We start from the raw sequence: 21,407 nt of genomic DNA, 5'->3' as shown, positions 1-21,407 counted from the left end.
GAATTGCGAAAAATAATTTTTTTTTAATTATGAAATTCGAATTCAGGACCATGAATTCATCCAACAAGGTGATAAATCAACCATAGATCTTGATGATCTAAGGACTGGAAATGGTTCCTATTTTATATTTTAAGAGGTGTTTTTATTTTAACTCACTCCTATATATATATATATATATATATATATATATATATATATATATATTTAGGGGCGCGCTCCAGTGAGACTCCCTATTTTTCGTGTAACATGAGGACAATGAATAAGACATATAATACTAATGAACAAGACGTAAATCTAACAAACAAGATGTATATACTGATGAAAAATAAAATTTTAAAAATTGGTAATGAATAAGACATATATACTGATGAACAAGGCAGTATATATTGATGAATAATGCGGTATATACTGATGGATAATAAAATTTAAAATATTCTGCTCCCTCCAGAATTCGAACTCTGCGAAAAAAAATCTCCCTCCAAATACAATATCAGCCATAGGATTGATAAAATAAACGCACCAGACCGTGCATTTGATCTCACTAAAATTAGGGGTCTCATTGGAGCGGCCCCCTATATATATATATAAGTGGAATTACTAATTTATAAAAATGCTAAAGTGCGAAAGTCATATTGTGAATCAGAGCAAGGGCGTGGTATAAACGCGCCGTCATCTTTGGCTAAGTTCCAAACGGCGTCGGCAAATCATCACCCAAGAGGACAAAAGCATGCGACGCCAACAGTTGAAAGGAAAGCTATATGATATTTTTCACAATCGAAAATTGATGTTAGACTAGATATGATTTTTTATTAGGTAAATTAATATGACTTTTTAGCTTATCATTAAAGCGTTTTTTTTTTTCTTTTTAAATGACTACTTTAAGACTAATTATAAGATAATGTTTATCGGTTTTTTTTTACTCGTAACAAAAATTCTGACGATTAATAGTTAATGTGTTTTGGCGGACATTCATACTAACAAAACACATGAACTCCTCCCAAAAAAAAAAAAATAAACAATACATATGAACTATTTAAGTGACTTGAAAGAGATGTTGGAAAGAAATATATATATTGCGCTGAATGTATCTTGAATAAACTTATTATAAAATATATACAGCGAGTGGTATTTAGAGCACCCACACTACAAAAAAACGCTAGATTTAGCTACGGAATTAGCTACGGAAATTATTCTGTAGCTATTCTGTGACGGAATTACAACGGATTAGCTACGGAAATAATTTGTTGAATTTAGCAACGGATTTAACGACGGATTTCCGTAGCAATACTTTCCCTACGGATATATTCCGTCATTAAAGTCAAAAAAATTACTAATTTTTGTTAAAAAAATTTAGCTACGGAATAACCGTAGTTAAATCCGTAGCTAAACTAAAATTTAATTCGTAGCTACGGACTCTATCTGTAGCGGGATATTGTGACTTATTAGCTACGGAATGTCCGTAGCAAAATCCGTAGCTAAGACCAAATTTCAAATCTAAAGGTGCAGTCGCGGTTTTTCTTCTTCTCATTTTCCCCTAATTGCAAACCCTAGCGTTTCTCACTCTTCCGGCGCCGTTCATCCCGTCGCCGCGGTTGCTCCGCCGTTTCTCTCAAAGTCGTCGGTGGGTACAGATCACGACATTCACATCACGTTCAGTATCGTCGATCTCTATCTCTCTCACCATCTCATTCTCATTCACAGGTGCCGCCACCGTGCTCGCTCACCGTCGCAGGCGCCGTAAGTTTCTAAGGCTTGCCTCTAAAAAATTTGTATGTTCTATATGGCATAGGTGATCTGTTAATTAGTTGTTCCACATTTCATTTTTTGATTTATTGAGTGTAACTTCGATATTTCCCTTTTGCCGTCTGGGGAGCACTTGGGAGTTTTGGGCACAATGCTGACAAATTGCGCTTCTTTTCTGGTAAACTGACAAATTGCAATCCAGAAATCTCCATTACTTGGACTAAGTTCATTGTGTGATGAAAACAAAAGAATGGCAGAAGAAAAATGGAGGGTACTATTTGGTTTAGGACAGTGTGAACAAAGTAAAAGGCATGAAATAAATGTTGTGGAATATTTGGGATGTGAATTCATGTGAAATATATGCAATCTGTTTCGAATTTTAGCAAGGTTATTTTAGATTGAGATTTTCGTAAGCATATACATATATATAGAAAAATGGCAGAAGAAAACAAAGAATGCATTACAAACATATTTAGCTTTCATTTTCTTTCAATAGAAAATATTGTGTTTAATGGCTATTAAGTATCTCACTGAAAAAATAACAGTAACTTTTAGCAGTTCATTATAGAATTGTTTCATTCCCATTTTGACTTTATACTTTCTATGTGTGGTGCTATATATATCTATGTATCAAATCTACAGGCTGGGGAGGAGAAGTACCGGAAGGCTTGGGCTCAAGTTTGAAAAGGTGTATCAGCGTCTTGGAGTTGAGTTGGAGGAGAAGGTATGGAGGCTTCTATGTTTTTTAAGTTTCTCAGGCTGGTCTATTAAGGTCCTTGTAATATCTCTTAGTATTATTTCCTAGAAGATCTTTACTAGTGTATTGTAAAAATCATTCCCATTGACCAATTTTTGGCTTCTATACCCCCCTTGCATTACATATCATCTATTTTCCTTTTCCCAGGGAGAGAGCATTTATAATCCCTACATTGCTGGTGCTCTGGTGTTGCTAATTTAGGTTCTGTTAGGAAAGGTTGTTTGGGATCCTTTTTCTTACTTTATCGTAGCATATATACTACAAGATCAGACTATCTGGAATAGGATCAGGATAATGGTGCCTATTAGACTATCATTGCAAATTTGCAATACAAGTGCTGATACGCTAATCATTTAATCTGTGGAAAGCGTGCTTGTTTTAAGACTTACATGTACATTTCTCCTATATTTAGATGTCATTTTGCGAAGCTATCATCCGTCTCTCTAATTTATGACTTTTCCAGCTGAGAGCACCTTTACTGAAGAAGATGTTGCCAATTACTTCAGGTAACATCTCTATTTTTAGTGTTGATTGGTGTTCCTCCCAATTTTAAGTTTGAATTTCTCTAATTGTTCGTTGGTTCTCTTTGCAGTAACTTTGGACCGGTGCAGGATGTGAGGATGCCGTGCCAGCAACAACGAATGTTTGGTTTTGTAACTTTTGTCAGTGCAGACACTGTGAAGTTAATTTTCTTGTTCTTGTTAAACCATATAGAGAGAAGGCAAAGCTTGTTGAGAGGTATATTTTCTTCTCGAGTCACTTGTAGGAATTCTGTTTTGTGGTCTCTGGTCATCCAACTTTTGTACACATACAATTTGATATAACTTCCACAATTCACGGTATTTGCTAATAGTATAGTCATTGCTCAATTTATGGTTTTGTTCCACATGCAATTTGTGTATGAGATTATGCTACATCTTCATCCAGATAATATTTTTTTTTTCTCTCAGATGACTTGGTCTTTGTTTCGTCGTTTTGAGAGGGCGTATATGATTTTATGCCAATTAGCTACTCCTCACTAGGAACTTGAGTGTATCCTGTCAATTTGTATCATATGGATTTCCATTTCCCATGCAGGAGATACTTGGAAAATTTTGATCATCAAGTTTTTTTTCAGTCACACCCTACAGATATAGACTCAGAGCTTCAAACTGGTAATTTACCACTATTTTATCCATTAACTGTGTAGTGTTGTTATTTGATCACTTTGACTTGTACTGATATTAAGAGAACGTTCATCATGTTGGATTTGGATCTATTTTTATTTTTTTCATGCTCTTTACTTCCACATGGCAGGCTGGGATTCATCAAGGCTGTTCCCATGGCAGCTAATGGAAGAACAGGAACACACAATTGAAGTCGAGGCAATGCGCCTTGCACAGCTCCAGTTAGCTGGCAGACCTATAACCAGCCAGTCTATCTTTGGTTATTCCATGGATGAGCTAAAAGTGCCTGAAGGTCCTTTATCTTGTCTTTGAATTAGGATTCTTCATTGAATTGTTCACATTTGATGTTCATGTCAAATTCTTGCATCAAACTTGCGCAGGTCACCCCAAATTTCCATCAAGAGAACAATTCAATTATCTGTTGGGCGTTTTGAACAGTGGCTCTACCAGTGATGATAACCCCAAGTATCCAGTTAACAACTGTGGTGATCAGGAGAGGTTGGCATGATTCTTTACCCAGATATTGTCTTCTTATAGTGCTTTTGCGTTCCTGCCTGTGATTGTTTTGATGACATTTTTGTCTAAAGAGTCCCCTCAATTCTTTTATTTGTTAGAAAATTTTCCTAGTGTTATGCATGGTAACTCAATGCTCTACTAATCTCTTATTAATGTGGGAAAAACTCAACTCTATAACATTTGGGAGTCTGTTTTAGGTTGTCTTAATTTTTTGCTGCTTATTACTTATTTGCTGGTGATTACTCGTGGTGTGCAGCGCTCAAGGAGTTAGTCTGCCGGATAGCCCTTTTGCCTCTGCGGTGGCCAGCAGCATTTCAGCAGTTATATAGTTGAAGATACAAGATTATAGAGCTTATAGAGAGGTGCTGGTTTTAGAAGGCAACACCACTATATCGGGAGAGAGTAGTACTTCAGCTATGTCCGACATTGACAAAGAGCAGTATGCCACTCGCCTAGGAGATGTAGAGGAGCAGCTTCAAGAGGAGCGAGAAAGGACATCTCGATTAGAAGAACAGGTTAAAGTTGCAATGGAGATTATCAAGCAGTTGCAAGGGCAATCAAGCAGTGCCACTAGCCATCCAGATCCACCATCACATGTTCCATGATTATACATGTGTTTTGATTTTGATATCGACTATCTCTAGGTGCTTGATTTTGAAATACTTGTTAGATATGTGATTTTTAAACTATTTTGGTTTGTGACTACTATTTCTAGGTGTTTGGTTTTGAAATACTTGTTAGACACGTGATTTCTAAACTATCTTGGTTTATGACTTTGATATTGACTATTTTGGGATAATGAGTGTGTTGGATGTTGAAATAATATTAATTGTTGTTAGTTCTGCTAGAAATCGAGTATATAACAGGTTGTATTAAGGTAAATAAAAATTAAAATAAAAATTACAAAATTTTAGCAACTTAGCTACGGATTAGCTACGGATTTTTCCGTAGCTAAATCCAAATAGCTGGTGAAGAAACTCCTATCGCCGGATTCGGATTAGCTACGGATATTTCCGTAGCCATTTAGCTACGGATTTTTCCGTAGCTAAGTCCGTTGGTGACCGCTAGACGACGATTATGGCGACACACTCCGGCGAGGGATTTTCCGTAGCTAAATCCGTAGCTAACATTAGCGAGGGATCGAATTTCCGTAGCTAAAAATTTAGCGACGAGCGATATACCTACGGACGACATCCGTTCCCGATCCGTAGGTAAAATTGTTTAGCTACGGAATTAGTGTTTTTAGCTACGGAAATTTCCGTAGCTATTTTGCGCGAATTTTGTAGTGCCATAATGGGGGTGCAATAACCGGTGCGCACCCCTTCTTATTGCCTCTACCAATGCCGCACCGTCGGTGCAATGAGGCGGAGCGCCCCAGCGCCCCCGGTGCAATGCTTGGCGCGTGAGCCCACCTCCCTTTTCTTTTCAGCTTTTACATTACAAAAAAAAATCAAAAATTAAAAAATCAAAGGTAGAGAGACGATGAATTGTGCATCCACCTTGGAGGTGCACCATTGTGGAGACTGGAGAGTGAGTGCAATAAAAATGGGGCCCACAATTGTGCACCAAGGTGGGTTCACCATTGTGGATGCTCTAATGAGTTTAAGTGTATATCACAAACTAATGAAAATTTATAATAGATATATCATTTTAATGAATAAATTCATTATTCATGGTTTGAATCACAAAAGCGGTCGAAATTCATTATATTTTAATTTATAATTTTTTACAACGAACTTATAATATTTCATAATGAATTCATAATCTATTATCGAGATCTAAATTCATTTCAACCAATTTTCTCTTCAGAGAATGGAGTGATTCAAATAAACATAAGATTTATAGTAGCGAAGAAAACCCAACTGGCATCGATTGCTATGATGGCGAAGGTGATGGCGGTTGTTCATGGACTTGTGGCATGCGTTGAGTATAAAGTTGAGCCGGTGGAGATACATACGGACTCTAATTTCCTGATTAATGTTTGTCATTCTTTTAGAGAGGCAAATATGATCGTCCATTGTTTAGCTCAGTTTGTGAAGTCTTGTTCGGAGTAATGTATTGGACTAGTGATTTCCCAAGTTGGCTCAGGGATGTTGCTACGACCGATTTGAAATGAAAGGAATACGGTTTTTACCTAAAAAAAAAGTATAGGATTTATAGTATAAAATAAGAATTATTTCCAGCCTTTGAATCATGAAGATTTATCTTGAATGCATAATTTTGCTTAATAAATTCATGTTTTATGATTTAAATTTTATGGTTAATTGCCGTTAAATTCAAAAGCTTTTTGAGATTTCGCGATATTCTCAACAACTTCAAAATCGGCGTATGTATACACGAATTGAGAATCTGTTCTTAATGTTCCCAAAATTAAAAAATCCCCACAATTTGAAGCTGACATGGACTACCGTAGTTACAGTGTGGCATAGTCAGCGGCGTAAGGAAACGACGTCGTTTTCTTAAAATCAAAACGACGTCGTTTTGATTTCCAACAACATTTAAAAAAAAAAGAAAAAAAATGCAGAAATCTCTCTCTCTCTCGCACACCACCACCGCCGCCGAGTTCTGGACTTCCAGCCATCGCCGCCGACGAGTTCTGGACTTCCAGCCACCACCATCGCCGCCGAGATCTGGACTTCCAGCCACCAGACCACCGCCGCCGCCGAGCTCTAGACTCCCACCGTTTCCCTTACTCGTCTCTGCCAGAGTTCTGGACTTCCACCAGACCACCACCACCGCCCATCTCCGCCTGTTCTCAACTGTCAACAACAACACACACACTCACCTACAACTGCCGCCGGTCCATCTCTCTCTCGCCTTTCACCGCCGTTCTGCAAATCGCCTCACCAAATTGCGGCCTCCCTCCTTCAAATCGTCACCCCAAATCCCTCTGCAAATCGCTGCCTCCCTTCCTTCAAATCTCTCTCTCTTGCAAACTACTTCTTTCGATTTTCAGCGGCGGCAGCTCTGGGTGTTTGGGGATGGGGTAGATGGAGGAGTCGAAGGGTGTTTGGTTTTGTGTACTGATTTGGGCGGCCTTCTTCTTCTCGCGGTGTTGGTCGGGGTGGCGCCGGGGGTTTGGGAGGTGGTGGACGGGGTGGCGCCGAGGGTTTGGATTTGAGAGGTGGTGGTCGGGGGGGTTGGGGAAGGGGGTGTTTGGGGTTGGGGGTAGGTATTTTCTATTTTTTTTTTTATAAATTAATTTATTAATATTTTATTAAAATAAGATTAATTAAAAAAAATAAAAAATGACATGTCATATCTATTTGGCATTGAATTGACATGTCACAGGTGTTTGCCATGTCATCTCGCCGGATTTTTTAATTTTGGGAACATTAAGAACGGATTCACAATTCGTGTATTCATACGCCGATTTTGAAGTTGGTGAGAATATTGCGAAATCTCAAAAAGCTTTTGAATTTAACGGCAATTAACCCTAAATTTTATATGTGGCGAAAATTTTATTTTTGTTAACTCATATTTTTTCACGACAAATCACGAATCATAATATTTCATAGGAAATTCAGAATTAACTCATTTTATACTATAAATATGGTTCGGATAATAACCAATTCTTTATACATATATATATAGGGAATGGATCATGTAGATCCACCCCCTTGTAATAGTATATAGATCCAAAATACAGACCACAAAATGTGTATGTGGCGCGCTAGAAGAGTGACACGTGTCAAATGCTTGCTAAGGGCTTCCAAGGTAAAATAAGCACAGGGGTAAAATAGGAATAAAAATTTTAAAAAATAAAACAAAATAAATATTTTTTTATTATTAAACATTTATTTATTTTTTCCCACGATCATCATTAAAATTATGCATATAATTAAACACAAATATGCATAAAGTTAAATAAAAATATGCATAACGTTGGATAAAAATATGCATGAGAAAGTATCAGTATATGATCCGTCAAGTGACCAGCGGCGAGAACCACCTAACAGTGTCGCATAGTATTATGCATATAATTAAATACGAAAATATAAATATTCATATTACACATAAATATGCATAACTATGACGGCGACGAGCATCAGCGAGAGGCACCAGAGGGTTTGCGTAGTAATACTTTTTCATGCATATTTTTATCCAACGTTATGTATATTTGTGTTTATGTTTATGCATATTTGTGATCAATTATATGCATAATTTTGACGACGGCCGTAGGAAAAAAATAAATTTTCGGTAATAATAATAATAATAATAATAATAATAATAATAATAATAATAATAATATTTTAAAAAAGTTATTTCTATTTTACCCTTCCGTGTTTTTTGCCTTGGAATGCTTTGGAATGTCTTGAGAGGCATCTGCCACATGTCACGCTCCTAGTGAGCTATGTGACCACATTGCATGGTTTAAATTTGGACCTATATTTAATATATATATATATACATAGGGAGCGGTTATTCAATAAACCACTCTTATTTTAAGAATTGCGAACCAGTAAAAATGCATGAATTTTATGCATAACATGCATGAATAAACTGTATAAAGGTACGAATTGTGAAAAATAATTTTTTGCTACCTTTGGGATTCGAACTCAGGACCATGAATTTATCCAACAAGGTGATGAATCAACCGTAGATCTTGATGATCTAAGGGCTGAAAATGGTTTCTAATTTATATTTTAAGAAGCGTTCTTATTTTAGCCTTCCCCTATATACATATATATATATATATATATATATATATAGGGGCGCGCTCCAGTGAGACCCCCTATTTTTCGTGTAACATGAGTACAATAAATAAGACATATAATACTAATGAACAAAACGTATATCTAATGAACAAGATGTATATACTGATGAAAAATTAAATTTAAAAAATTTGTAATGAATAAGACATATATACTGATGAACATGGCCGTATATACTGATGAACAATGCAGTATATACTGATGAATAACAAAATTTAAAATATTATGCTCCCTCCAGGATTCGAACCCTGCGAAAAAAAATCACCCTCCAGATAGAATATCAGCCATAGGATTGATAAAATAAACGCACTAGATCGTGCCCTAGATCTCACTAAAATTAGGAGGTCTCATTAGAGCGGCCCCCTATATATATATATATATATATATATATATATATATATTGGGGTGGGATCATGTAGTACTCCCCTCATAGTATATAGGCCCAAATTTGGACCACACAATGGGGCCACGTGGCGCACTAGGAGTGCGCCACATGGCATTAGCCTTCGAAGGCCTTCCAAAGCAGCTTATAAGGCAAAAAACACAGAGGGGTAAAATGGTCAATTCAAAAATTATAATTTTTTTACCGAAAATTCATTTTTTTTTCCGGTGGCCGTCGTCAAAATTATGCATATGATTGTACACCGAAATGCATAAACATAAACTCAAATATGCATGACGCTGGATAAAAATATGCATGAGAAAGTATCAGTATGCAAACCCTCTGGTGTCTCTCGCTGTCGAATAATGCTATGCATATTTATGTGTAACGTTATGCATATTTATGTTTTTCTTTATGTATATTCGTGTTGAACTATATGCATAGTACTATGCGATATCGTCAGGTAGCTCTCGTCGCTGGTCACTTGACGGCTCACATACGTGTTTACCTTTATGCATATTGGTGTTCAATTATATGCATAATTTTGACGACGATCCAAGAAAAAACATAGATTTTCGATAATAAAAAAAATACTCTCTCCGTCCCGCTATTCATGGCACGTATTCCATTTTGGGTTGTCCCAACATAAATGGCTCATTTCTATTTTGGAAAATAATAAGGGATCAGTTAAGGCCTAATTAATTCACTATTTTGCAACTCTCTCTCTCTCTCTCTCTTACCTTACTCATCATCCATCTCTCTCTACCCTCTTCTTCATCCTCCACCATCTCCTAAACCCTTGCACCGCCTCCACCCTCCACCCTCCACCGCCTCCACACCCTCGGCCCCTCCACCTAGCGCCGCCTCAATTCTTCTAGCCCAAACTCAAGCTCGTCCGGATCGAAACCTATGAGGACCTCCTGCAACGGCGGCGCAGGTCCCAGAAACGGCCTGCCTCCACCTTCTCTGAGTTTAGCGCTGCCTCCACCGCCTCGACACCTTTGAGTGAAACCCTAGCACCGCCTCCCATCCACCCCCACCATAGTGCCACCGTCCACCCCCTTTGAGATTTCATTTTTTAGATTTGAGTTTCATTTTGCAGATTTTCAAGCGTGTTTGTTGATTTTATGCCGCCGTCCACCCTCTTCTGGAAAATAAAACTCAACCATGTTCGTTGATTTTCAGATTTGAGTTTCAGTTTTATTTTGCAGATTTGAGTTTCATTTTTCAGATTTGAGTTTCATTTTTTAGAATTTTAGGATTTTCAGTTTCATTTTAGAATTTTAGTTTTTCAGAATTTTTCCAGAATTTCAATTTTTCATTTTCAGAATTTCAGTTTCATTGGAATCGTCTGTGTATGATTCTTTGTTCATTTTTCAGAATTTCAGTTTCATTTCTTAGATTTGAGTTTTTTTTTTTGTATTTTTACGATTTTTTGGAAATAGATAAATTTAAATACATGTTATTAAAAATTAAATTAATGAATAAAGAAATAATTTTTTTTATATTGATAAAATAGGAATAATTAACAATTCCTTAATCACAAACTTAAACATGTGGACCACACTCATTATTCACCTAATTTGCTTCTCCTTAATCTCTGTGCCGAAAAGCAACGTGCCATGAATAGCGGGACAGAGGAAGTAATAATTAATTTTTTTATATAATTTTCAAAATAATCATCTTATCCTTCCGTGTTTTTTTTTTCCTTGAAAAGCATTGGAAGGTCTTGGAAAGCTGTTGTCATGTGGCGCATTCTTAGTGCGCCATATAACCCCATTGTGTGAAAGATCACTAGATACTATATACTATTAGGGCCTGTTTGATATGGGTTTATAGGTAGGATAAATTAAATTAATACAGATTAGTGTGATGTTTGATATCATGTGCAGTTAATATGGTCAACTCCTACTTAATCCCACTTCTCCATGCTATTTTGTGGGAATAACCCATACTAATAATCCACCCCTCCCCTCTTGGATAACTTTAATACTGCGAAGTTGGATAAAAATTCTGCTACCCTTCCTCACGCATATCGATGCAAATGCCCAAATAATGGTGGACACACATGGTATTTTTAAAATTATATGAGGATAGTTTTGGTATTAGATAATATAATCCAACATAATCCTATGGATATCAAACACAATATAGGATTAAGTAGCCATGATATCAAACACCCATAAAATAGTATAAATCCACACTAATTTTTCAAGATAATTTTAATCATAATCAATCCTAAACTGCAAATCAAACGGTTTCTTAGTATAAGAGAGTGGATCTCAGTATATATCTTGCTATATTAAACTCAATTATATTTTCACTTTAATAGTGGAAAGAGCTTTTCTAGACAAAGAGCATGGCAACGGATAAATAAGCGAATATTTCAAACAGAGGAAGGTTGAAAATATAATATACCAATTGAGATTTTAATATACAAATACAAAACACAAAGGAAACAAGAAAAAACTTTCAAACCGTCAACAATTTTTCAAATAACTTAAAAGGATTAGTTAGATACTTTATTTTAAATCTTCTATGCCAATTCGAACATATTTTAATCTTAACTTTAATTTATTATTTATTTATTTATTTATAAATTCCTCCTTCTCAATTTAAGTTGACACGTCTTTGAAATAATAAGATTATAATATAAAATGGGCAAATTCATATTCGACATAGTATTAAAATAATTATAAGAATTTGATCAAATTAAATAAAACAATCAAGGAAAGAGTACGAATCAAGTCAAATGAGTTGGAGATACTCTTTTTCTTTTTTTTGTGATTAATCACCGTATCATTGTATGATGTGACGTGTTGACAAATGCAAAAGCCTTGGGACATTTATAAATCAGACATTTTAAATTTAAATACTGATGTCGGTTCTATTGGCCCTAAGAGCATCCGCATTGCTGTTATATGATAACTTATATTATGAGGGGGGCCATATGGTGTAAAGAGGCTGCATTGAAGTTACATGATAGCTTATATGATAGTTTTAATTAAAATTTATTATATTCAAATTTTTCTTTTTTTTCAAAGGTTTAAAGGGCTACACGTTCTATCGTGTAGCCCTCGTGTAAGTTCGGCCCCGCATCGCTTACACGATAGCAGACTTACACGAGTAAGCTGCTATCGTCTAAAGCCTCTTATATTTTTTTTTTCAAGTTCCAATATACTCCCCAGCTAATTAGTGTATAAATATATAAACTTTATTAACTTTTGGATACTTAATATGAATTTAAAATTTTTATTATAAATATATAAATTTTAAATTTATTTAATTTTTAATCCATTTTTTATATTCCATGAAATTAATGATGACATGACAAAATTAGTCCTCTAATATGTAACTTAGAAATTTCCTCCTCCCATTTTTACACAAAAATACCCTTTCACATCTGCTTATTTCTAATTCTCTCTTTCATTTGTTCTTAACGAAGCGACGAAGCAGATATTAAACATCCCAAGTATGAGGTCACATCTACAGATAATACTCCATCCGTCCCACCATTTTAGTCCCCTCCCACTTTTCACACATATTAAGAAAATGCATTTAATTTTTATATTTTTATCTTTTATACCCTTATTTATTATTTTCACACATCCTTTTCACATTTAAGTAAAGCATTAAATAAGATTAATTTAGTAAAAATAATATTTTTATATAGTATTAATTAGAAAAGTGGACTATCTTTTTGGGACATCTCAAAATAGAATAAAGGACTAAAATGGTGGGACGTAGGGAGTACAAAACTAGCAATAATGAGATAATTAAAGCTAATTAATGCCAGGTAGAGGATTAATTTGCCAACTAAGTTTTAATTTTGACATGTCAGCATTAATTTAATAGAATATAAAAACTGGGTCAAAAATTAAATAAGTTTAAAGTTCATTTATTTATAATTAGATTTTGAAGTTCATGTTAATACCAAAAAGTGATAAAGTTCATTTATTTATACACCAATTACCCTAAAAAGTATCCATTTCTAATTGGCATGGGTTTTAATAAAGTAGTTGAATGTGTTGTCAATGTAGTAAGTGGATACATTTTATGATGACGGAAGAAAATGACAAATTAGATACTTTTTATGAGGACGGGGGGAATATATTTCATCATTTTCAACTATTTCGTATGCGCAATAAGTCTTAGCCCACGTTTGGTTAGTTGTTTTTAGAGGTTCGAAAATGATTCAATTAATTGAGTCTATTACTTGTTATTTGATTTGAGTAATGAGTTAACCATTACTCTTATTTGAGGTTAACTCAATCAATCTCCCACTTTATTACTCCTCAAAAATAGAGGAAAAATAAAAGAAAGAGAATCTCTTACTAATAATTCATTTTCATTGTTAAACCTTACACTTAATAAAAGTAATAGTTATTGTTACTATTCCGCTTTTTTATTTGATTTCATTCACTTTCCATTCCTCTACTTGAACCAAACGAGCATTTAATATTATATTTTCATCGTTCTCACGCTTTCTTTAATCAAATATAGATAACTATGCGAAGACAGCGATTCGAGAGTGTTCGATTTGATGAATTAAATATGATTTAATAAAATATAATAATATATTATTTGAATTTTTTATGTGATAAACTTTATTTTAAATTTTGTATAATCTTTTTTTTGAAACGGAAGCTATAGATTTTATTACTCCAAATCATTCCGTACAATATCCCTAAGCCAACTAAGAAAATCTTAAGTCCATCGCAAAGGATGCTCAACGTGACGCGCGAATTGCGCTAAACTATAATCTTGAATCACTATAACTTCAAGCAACCAACTAAACTATTAACTGCGCAAAGGATGCTCAACGTGACGCGCGAATTGCGCTAAACTATAATCTTGAATCACTATAACTTCAAGCAACCAACTAAACTATTAACTGGTTAAATAACGAACAATAGTACAATGTATGGAATATAAATTTTGATGGAATCCGTTACATTTTACTCGTTTAAATCAATAACATCATAGGACTATGAGAATTAGTTTAAATGACAAAGTTGAGGCACCTAAAGACTCTCATTTGTGATAGGTCATGGACTCATGGGTTCAATCTCATCTGCTTGCGATTATTTTTCCATCTTTGTGTGGTGTAGATATATTTGATTATATATTAAATACCTATTTTAAATTTTTTTTTTAATCTAACAATATTATAGTTTAAAGTCCACTTTCTTTCTTTTTTTTCACAAGGAAAAGCATTTACGAAAAATTTATCTCACAATTTACCTCACGATGCAATCACGAATCTAAAAAAAAAAATTCCTTATGAAATAGTACTATATTTAACTTTAAAGGGAAACTTAGACCTCGATTTATAGGATCCTATGAGATCCTAGAAAGAATAGGCCCAGTGGCCTATACAAGCTGGCATTACCGCCAAGCTTAGGAAATGTCCATAATGTTTTAAGCATATCACAACTTAGGAAGTACGTTTTCGATCCAAAGCACGTGATTCACCAAAATGAGATGATCCTTAACCCAGCTCTGAGCTATGAAGAAAAATCCGAAGCGATTTTAGATTGAAAGGTGCAGCAACTCAGAAATAAATAGATCAACAACATTAGAGCATTGGCAACGGCATCCTCGATGCCTTACTCGAACTCGAGTATTGCACTCGAGTAGGTGTTGCAGGGAGGAGCTACTCGAGTGCTACTCGAGTTTTCGAGTATGCTCGAGTGATTTTCTTTTTTTTTCTTTTTTTTTAATTCTCTTCTCCTCTTTAAAAATTTCTCTCTCCTCTTTAAAAACTAAAAAAATCAAGTAGGCTATCAAGGAACCCCAATGCAGCACTACCTACTCAATAACACAACCACTATCAAGTAGGCTATCAAGGAACCCCCAATGTGGATGCTCTTATAGTTTAAAGTCCACTTTCTTTCTTTTATATTAGATACCTATTGTAATTCGAAAAAAAAAAATATAACAATATTATAGTTTAAAGTCCACTTTCTTTCTTCTTCTTTTTTCACAAGGAGAAGCATTTACGAAAAATTTATCTCACAATTTACCTCATGATGCAATCACGAATCTAAAAAAAAATCCTTATGAAATATATTTAACTTTAATAGAACCGATCACCTACCCATCGTGGGAAAGTCCACTTTCTTTCTTTATTTTCACAAGGAGAATCATTTATGAAAAATTTACCTTAGGACGCAATCACGAATCTCGAAAAAAATTCCTTATAAAATGTATTTAACTTTAACAAAATCGATCCCCTACCCACCGTGACAAGCATAACGTGTTCATCACTGATGTGATAATTTTAATTAAGAAAGAAAATTAATATATTTTACTCTAATTAAAATTACTTTATTCTAATTAAAATTGCCGCATCAATGATAAGCACATTATGTTTGCTCGCAGTAAATAAGTGGTCGTTCCTGTTAACCAGACTTATCAGAGTATTCAAATTAACGTAAAGCTGTCAACCAATCTTCCCAAGCACAAGGAAGTTGAAAAAGCTTAAATTTTTAAAAACTGAGTCTATCTATCTCTTTGTTAACACAAAGTCGGTCCCATCCGATCCATCCCACCTCCACACCAAAAAAGTTAAGCATCCTTTCTCCGTTAATACTTAATTTACCTATGTTGATCATCATGAGCAATATCTTATACTCCCTCCGTGATTTCGTCCGTTAAGATTATGTAAAATTGTTCGGGCACAAGATTTAATAAAATTGATGATGATTTTGATGTAGTGGAGAAATGGTCCCACCACTTTATGAGATGTGTGGTTGAGATTAAATTTTGGGTGAGTTTTTTTGTAAATAAAGAGTGTTAGTAAGGATATATTAAAGAGCATGGTGGGACCATTGCCTTAAAATGAAAGTGACATAATCTTGGTGTATGCCCGATATAGTAATTTTTACATAATCTTGACGGATTGAGGAAGTATCATATATGAAGAAATTAGTTACACTATTTCAAAAGTATAAAACACAAGCCATCTTAATCTTATTAAATTCGGGGCGATTATAGTATCACATAAATCATAAGCGAATTTAATTTGATTGCTCATAAAATAGCCATAATGATTGAGAGGAACCTATGTCTTTTATTAGATATATTGTTAGAGCATCTATATCGGTTTGCTCATAGGGCTGACTCGAGTCAGCCTAAGCTATGAGTCGACCGATGCAGTCACGGACTGCTTGAGCTCTAGCTCATCCGGATGAGCCCAGCTCATGCATAGCGTGTGTTATACATGTGCAATTAAAAATAAATAAATTTAATTATGATTTTAAATTTATGTAACTAAATTCTGATTTATCTAATTAAATTATGAATTTAAATTTATGTAATTAAATTTTGATTTTGAATTTCTGTAATTTTTAATTATGTTTTTGAAGTTATGTATTTTTAATTTTATGTAACTTTGATTTTCAAATTTTCACTTGACTCGTAAGTGGTCCCGGAGTATGAATGAGTCAGTATGACTCAATCAATGTGGATGCTCTTAATTTATATATTTGATTGTTTGTAATATTTTTGTTATATAAAGAAATTATACTTCATCTACCTCTAAAATATATGTGATATTTTTTATGGCACGAATATTAAAAAAATGTTAAGTGAATATGTGAATGAAAAAAGGCATACTTTATTGTAAATGAAGTGGTGTCCAAAATAGAAAGTGAGATTTTCTAGAGACAACACAGAACAATAAATTGAGTATACTTTTATAGAGACAGAGAGACTATAAAAATATGAATTTTGAATTTCTCAATGGTATTGTGATTGGCTAAAAAAATGGTATCTGAAAAATGATTTTTTTACCCCCAATTTTTCTCTCTCTTCTCAATTTTTCCCTCCCACCAAATGATCTCTCTTTCTCTTAATTATTTTCTAAAAATTATTAACTTCGATTCATGAAAAAAATATTCAATATCTATATAAAATATAAAAGATGAGTTTTTTTACCTCAAATTTAAAAATAAATAAATATATTGTGATTCATGCATTGAACGAGAAAGCATACAAGTATATATAAAAGATGAGTTTTTTCCCTCAAATTTTTCCTTGTCTTTTCTCTCTCTCTTCTCACACCAATTTTTTCACTATTTTTTTTATATTTAAATTATTTTCTAAACATCGTCAAATTTGATTCATGAAAAATATTCAATATGAATATTAAATTTAATATAACATAAAATTATTCAAAAATAAATTTAAAATGAATAAGTTATGAAAATTTTAAAATTTTAAATATTTTCTATCTCTTCACTAAAACTTTACAACTTTTTATTTATGTTTGTGCGTGAAAATATTTATTTATTATGACGTGTAATACTATATAGTAATATGTGTAATGCTAATTTTTTTATCGAATAATTTTTAAATTTATTTAATAGTTATAATTATCATTACACTTTATATAAAGTTGGAAATTTATATTTTTAAATTATAAATTTTATTGATTAATTGATGTGGATTATTAGATTTTATTTGTGAAATATATTTTATATTTGTTTAATATTTATATTCATTTATTTATTTAAATATGTCGTTTAATTTCAATGTTCGTTGTGTATCGAACGAAAGAGTACACTAGTTGTGATTAAATATTAAATTAAAGGAAAAGGAGCCCACATGATTTGTCGCGCAATATTAAGAGTCTTTGGAAAAGTTGACTCAAATTCCACCACAAATAGAAAGTCCACTATTTCAAACTTCATTTAATTTGCATGCTTCATTCTTAGCTGTTGAGACTTTATTTGTCAGTTTATTTATTTTTTAATTTATTTTTTATATTGGTAGGAAATAGGAATACATCATGCCATTATCACGTAAATTTGACTTGCTCAATTTGCTAGGAATACAAATTTACAACTATCTAATTTTGTGTCTGTTTATGTTTGGCTAATCTGTTATACCATGAATTAATTGTTTAACAAATAGCATTAAAAAACATTGGTGGGTGGGCTAAAAGCTTCTCTCTTATAACTATTTATTGACTTAAAAAGGGATTATAACTTTTCGTGTGAACAAAACTAAATCATGTAGTAATATTTACTTTCTTGGTGTTAGGGACAATATTTAAGTTTAAATATTGATATTAATTACTTTGATGTCAGCCGTCATTATGTTATTCTCATATCATTTTTTCAAATACAAAGTGGATTCGAAATATACAACATCAAAATACAAAATTCTCATGTACGCAGGGCGAATCCAAATTTTGTTGAAGTAGGATGTCTTAAAGTATTTATATAAAATTAGTCAATTTCTTTTTGAAATTTCATATAATTTATTTTTATGTCCAAATAAAATATTTGTTCATATTTTATTAATTGAACAATAAGTATATTGTGGATTGTTGGCCCAATGCTCTTTATCCCAGCCCAAGGCCCAAAACCCGCGTAAGCCCAAGCCCATCCCCTTTTATACCCCAACCCCCTTTCAGCCAAACCCTAAATCCCCCACTTCTACCCTGCGCCGCTCTGATCTCTCTCTCTCCCCGAAACCCTTCATCTCCCCCGTCTCCTGGTCTGCTGATCCCTCGAGCTCCACCACCATTTATGGTTTATCCATCCTTCCCAATACCACCATTCACCTCCCTGATCTGTCCCCATCCTGGTTATAAAGCACTCGATTGTGGGAAGTTCCGTTCAAGAGGTACACAACGTTGAAGGCTCTGCTATTCCTTCTGTGTTTTCGGTCTGATCTCCGGTGTTGTGGCTGTGAGGAGCGGGCTTCCTGCTATTGAGAGCATTATCATCGGATTCCTGAGAAGGTCTCCTGTTTGGTGATATTGCTGAGTTCCCTGTGTCGCCGGAGTCCTGTCCATCGGATTCTTGAGTTTAGGCGGCTGGGTTTAACTGAGTTGGGCTCCGATCTGTGTTCCTCTTCCACCTTTGTGCCTTGGTCCTTGAGCTGCCGGAGTGTGTTGCTGTTGTGGGAAAATCTGAGCCCCTGTGTCCGAAAGGGCACACTTTTCCCACCTTGAATCTCCTCTGGACTTTCTTACTTTTCTGTTTTCTTTCATTTCTTTCTTTGAACTGTTGACTTGCTGCTTTTCTTGTGATCTGCAGGTAATCGCAGGAGAAAGAGGAAGTAGAAGGTGAAGAGGAAGAAAGAGCAGAAGAAGAAGAAGAAGAGGATAAGTCGTGAAGAGGATCGTGGCACTTGAGTGTCCAGTGAAGGCGGCAGGACGGTCGGGAACCAAGCGGTGAACCTCCGGCTAGGCGAAGATACCCAACATATATTAAAAACATATAAAGACATATATTTATGTGTTTTATTTCTTTAAAATGTTTCATATTTAAAAATAATAATCTAATTTTCTTATTGATAATTCACAACTTTATTTTGACTTGAGAACTGACTCGAATTCAACATTGAAAATTAACTAAAAAAAGAAAAATAAGACAAAAAATAATATAAACTTAACAAATTATAACAAATCACTGTAAAATGCTATTAAGCAATTAACGTGAATGCTATAATTATTAAAATAATATATTATATTCTATCATATATTTCTTCTATATATATTAATAGAAAACTTAACATTTGAGTGGGCTTCAGCCACTGCATTTACGATCATTCGCGCAATGATATGTCTGCTTGGGAAAACTACAATAAAACATCTATAAAATTCAACATTAAAATAGGTAAGTGGGTTGCACCAGATTTCCACACGGAAATACAGACCTTCTCGATTAAAATAAGACGATTTGGTAATTTTCTACGACGAAGTGCTATCAAATTTATACTCCCTCCGTTTCATAAAAAATAGTACTATTATTTAAAAAATCACACGAATTTTAAAAAATATTTAATAAATAATATATTAAATAATGTGTGAAATCATGTCCCAAAATAAAAATAATATTTTATATGAAACATACAAAAATGAAAAATATGATACTACATCTATCTCATTGATAATGACTCATTATTGTTTAACACGGTTATTAAGAAAAAAATGATTAAATAATAAAAGTGATAGTTTGTGGTGGAGCCCACAACTTTTAATGAGTAAAGGTGATTTTTTTTTTTGGAAATATGTCATTATCAATGAGACATATTAAAAAGAAAAGTGAGTCATTATTAATGTGACGAGGGAGTACTTTTTATGGAATGAAGAGAGTATAAATCATTAAAGAGTTGTGAAAAAAATACTACTCCCTCCGTCCCAGTCAAAGTGGTGCACTTCTTTTGGGCACGAGATTTAAGGAGAATAAGATTGTTGTGTAAATGTGTCTGAGGCCACATTGTTTGTAGTGTAAAATTATTACCAAAAAAGGAAATGCACCACTTTCGGTGGTACAACCCAAAAAAGAATACGCACTACTTTCGGTGGGACGGAGAGAATATTAAATACTCCCTCCGTCCCTGAAATAAGTTCATCTTTTTCCTTTTTGGGACGTCCCCCAAATAAGTTCCTCTTTCTTTTTTTCTATTTTTGGACAACTACCCCACCACTAATAATACTTTATTTATTCTTATTTTTCACTTTTTCACCACTCTCAATACTAATTATAACACTTTTTCACATTTTCACTACTCCCAATACTAATTATAACATATTTTTTTTCCACTATCAATACACTTTACCACTTTTCCTTAAAACTCGTGTCGTCCCCAAAGAGGAACTTATTTTGGGGACGGAGGGAGTATGTTGCAAGTTGGATTGGGTTCCATTTTTCTTCATTAAAACATTAATTTTATTATAACAAAATTAATATTTTGTAATAAATTCAAATATTTAATTTATTTTATGTAGGAATATTCTTTTTTTTTAGTAGGAAAAGAGCGACGAAGTGATATTTAAGAAAATTAGCAGTGCACCTGTGTGATATTAATTACGTCCACACACAATTTATTGGTGAGACAATCAAACTCAATTTCTTTACTAACGATCTATATTATATACAAACAATCAAATTCAATTTCAACTCTCCAATCCCTAATTATAACTTTATTGTTTTTAAATTTAATTTATTAATTTATAATCTAGTTATTCATCCATGCACTTCACAAAAAACAACCATATTAAATAACCACAACTTCTTTAGACAACAGGCATAACTTCTCATTCAACCACCACCTAAACCATCCATAAACAATCAAATTCAATTTCAATTAATTACTAATTATTTTTG

General features: G+C 33.7%; 1 long non-coding RNA gene across 3 annotated transcripts; it reads left to right on the top strand.

Annotated features, from left to right (window-relative positions):
- The first annotated feature begins 1,147 nt into the window (after window positions 1-1,147).
- Window positions 1,148-4,981, top strand: LOC131012516 (uncharacterized). 3 transcript variants are annotated; one of them, XR_009097334.1, is made up of 9 exons: window positions 1,148-1,621; window positions 1,702-1,737; window positions 2,386-2,467; window positions 2,964-3,006; window positions 3,093-3,238; window positions 3,578-3,654; window positions 3,797-3,958; window positions 4,047-4,164; window positions 4,439-4,981. It is a non-coding gene; the product is annotated as an uncharacterized LOC131012516 (long non-coding RNA). The 3 variants fall into 3 exon arrangements; XR_009097335.1 differs by having other exon boundaries at window positions 2,913-3,006; XR_009097336.1 differs by having other exon boundaries at window positions 1,702-1,921.
- Window positions 4,982-21,407: the final 16,426 nt, after the last annotated feature.

This window comes from Salvia miltiorrhiza, chromosome 2 (assembly GCF_028751815.1).
Source record: "Salvia miltiorrhiza cultivar Shanhuang (shh) chromosome 2, IMPLAD_Smil_shh, whole genome shotgun sequence".
NCBI classification, from domain to species: Eukaryota; Viridiplantae; Streptophyta; class Magnoliopsida; order Lamiales; family Lamiaceae; genus Salvia; species Salvia miltiorrhiza.
The sequence above is the reverse complement of the archived record's forward strand: the minus strand, read 5'-3'. Positions and strand labels throughout refer to the sequence as shown.